The 2816-nt window shown below is 39.1% G+C and overlaps 1 pseudogene; it reads left to right on the top strand.

The window, feature by feature from the left end:
* The first annotated feature begins 1664 nt into the window (after positions 1-1664).
* Positions 1665-2266, top strand: LOC111157224 (annotated as a pseudogene).
* Positions 2267-2816: the final 550 nt, after the last annotated feature.

Below are 2816 nucleotides of genomic sequence, written 5' to 3'. Positions count from 1 at the left end.
TTAGGGCCCGACTAATGCCAGACTGCTCTCACTGCTCCCACTGCCTAAGTTGCCAGCCACAAAGTGGCACACAAGGGTATATGGCAGACTGTTCTAGTCACCTCTCATATCCTACCTCCTGTCTTCTGCTACCCCTCCTAACAAAATTCTAGGCATTCTTCAAGATATGGCTTTTCTCAATTTTTTCAGGAGCCATTTCCAAACTTTACCATTCACATTCCCATCACCTCCTTCATGAGTTTAACCATTTGTTTACTCAATAAATATTTTTTGGGCATCTATCATGCATCAGACACCTGTGTATTTGGTCTGAGCCAAGGAGATGAAGATTCCTGCCATTGTGATGCCTAACTTCTTTTTTTTTTTTTTAAGATTTTATTTATTTATTTGACAGACAGAGATCACAAGTAGGCAGAGAGGCAGACAGAGAGAGAGGAGGAAGCAGGCTCCCTGCTGAGCAGAGAGCCCGATGTGGGACTCGATCCCAGGACCCTGAGATCATGACCTGAGCTGAAGGCAGAGGCTTAACCCACTGAGCCACCCAGGCGCCCCGTGATGCCTAACTTCTGATGAAAGATGAATTAATTATTCCTTCTATCTTCTCTTATTACTGTATTATTGCATTTGTCACATTTATTGTAGGTAATTGTTTTTGTGTATCTCTTACTGGATAGCAAGGCCCAGATAACATTTATCTTTTCCATTTTTATCACCAGTAGCCAGAACATTGCCTTGCACCATGACATAGGAAAAAGGCAAAGCAAACTTTAGTGTGGAGGCTCCCTAATACATTTAAATTTACTCGGCATTTATGTTTTGGTTATCTATTGTTGCTTAAGAAGTTAACTGAAAACTTAGTTTTGTAGTTCAGAAATTTGGGAAAGGCTTGGCAGGATAATTCATGTCTGTTTCACATGGCTTCATCTACAGCTATGGGGACTGAAGCCAGAGAATCCTCTTCCAGAATACCTTCTTTATTCACATTTTCAGTACCTTGCAGCAATTTGCACTGTTTCTTACTCCCTCCCTCCTTTCCTTCCTTCCTTTTTTCTGTATTTCCTTCTCTTCTCCCCGCCCCCCCCCTCAATCTCTCTATCTCTGTCTTTGTCTGTCTCCCTCCTCATAAGTTCTCATCCTTCAGGGCCGCTCCATGAGATACAGGTTTCCACACCATGTTGTCTCAGTGTTACACTTCTTACATGGCGGATGGTTTTCTAAGAGGCAGGAAGCAGAAACTGGCAGACAATTAAGACTACACCGGGACCTGGAACTGCGTCATTCTACCATGCTGTAATGGCCAAAACAGCCATGGAAACTGCCCAGATTTAAGGAGATAGAGAAGTAAATACCACGTCTTGATAGTGGAATAGCAGTAGTACAGAAGGACAGTTGAATGGGTGATATTTTTGTGGCCATCTTTGAAAAATGCCATAATTCATGATAGCTGTCTAATATGTCTAATCAGTCATAATGTGCCTAGGGGAAGCAGATCAGCACTGACATAAATCTTAAATTGTTATTAAACAAACAAAAAAAAAACCCCTATTCCTATGACAAAAATTTTATTTTGAAACGCTAAATGGGTGGTGATTAAAAACACTCAGCAGGAGTGATGTGGCTGGAGCTTGAGGCGCGCAGGGCCGGAGACGCCGCAGATCGGGGACCCGGAGCAGCTTGGAGGCGGTGAATAATAGCTCTTCAAGTCTGCAATAAAAAATGGCCTCCAATAAAACTACATTGCAAAAAATGGGAAAGAAACAGAATGGAAAGAGTAAAAAAGTAGAAGAGGCAGAGGCTGAAGAATTTGTGGTGGAAAAAGTACTGGACCGACGTGTAGTGAATGGGAAGGTGGAGTATTTCCTGAAGTGGAAGGGTTTTACAGATGCTGACAATACTTGGGAACCTGAAGAAAATCTACATTGTCCAGAGTTAATTGAAGCGTTTCTTAACTCTCAAAAAGCTGGTAAAGAAAAAGATGGTACAAAAAGAAAATCTTTATCTGACAGTGAATCTGATGATAGCAAATCAAAGAAGAGAGATGCTGCTGATAAACCAAGAGGCTTTGCCAGAGGTCTTGACCCTGAACGAATAATTGGTGCCACAGACAGCAGTGGAGAATTAATGTTTCTCATGAAATGGAAAGATTCAGATGAGGCAGACTTGGTGCTGGCAAAAGAGGCAAACATGAAGTGTCCTCAAATTGTAATTGCTTTTTATGAAGAGAGACTAACTTGGCATTCTTGTCCAGAAGATGAAGCTCAATAATTGTTTGTATTTCTATATATATATATATATATATATATATATATATATATGTATATATATATATATATATATAAAATCTGAGTCTTTGTTTTTTGATTTATTAGTGTGAAGAAATAACATTCTAATGAAAATCAAGTTTGATATGTTTGTTTTGAAGTAGTATTGGGGGAGTTGTTGGGGTTTTGCATCTATAGCACTGGTTACTTTAAACAAATAAAAGCTTTCTGTAGTTGCTTCCTTTATCAGAAAAGAATATTTGAGACCATGATATATTATCCCCCTGCATTAGAGAACCTTTTCTAAATGTTTGGGGAAATCTTCATAGTCTTTACTCAGTCAGAATTTGTGTTTAACTCCTATATGCCTAAGGACCATTCTGGGTTTTTTGTTTATTTAGGGGTTTTTTTGTGTGTATACTTAAAATGCATACATAAGTGGTTTTTGTTTTTAACATTCACCAAAACAAAAACAGAATTTTATAACCATGGATAAGCCCATGTTTCCGGGATGCTACCATTTTCACCATTTTAAGAAATAAATCACTTAAACTG

Source organism: Enhydra lutris, unplaced genomic scaffold (assembly GCF_002288905.1).
Source record: "Enhydra lutris kenyoni isolate GAN:26980312 unplaced genomic scaffold, ASM228890v2 scaffoldscaffold3, whole genome shotgun sequence".
NCBI classification, from domain to species: Eukaryota; Metazoa; Chordata; class Mammalia; order Carnivora; family Mustelidae; genus Enhydra; species Enhydra lutris.
The sequence above is the reverse complement of the archived record's forward strand: the minus strand, read 5'-3'. Positions and strand labels throughout refer to the sequence as shown.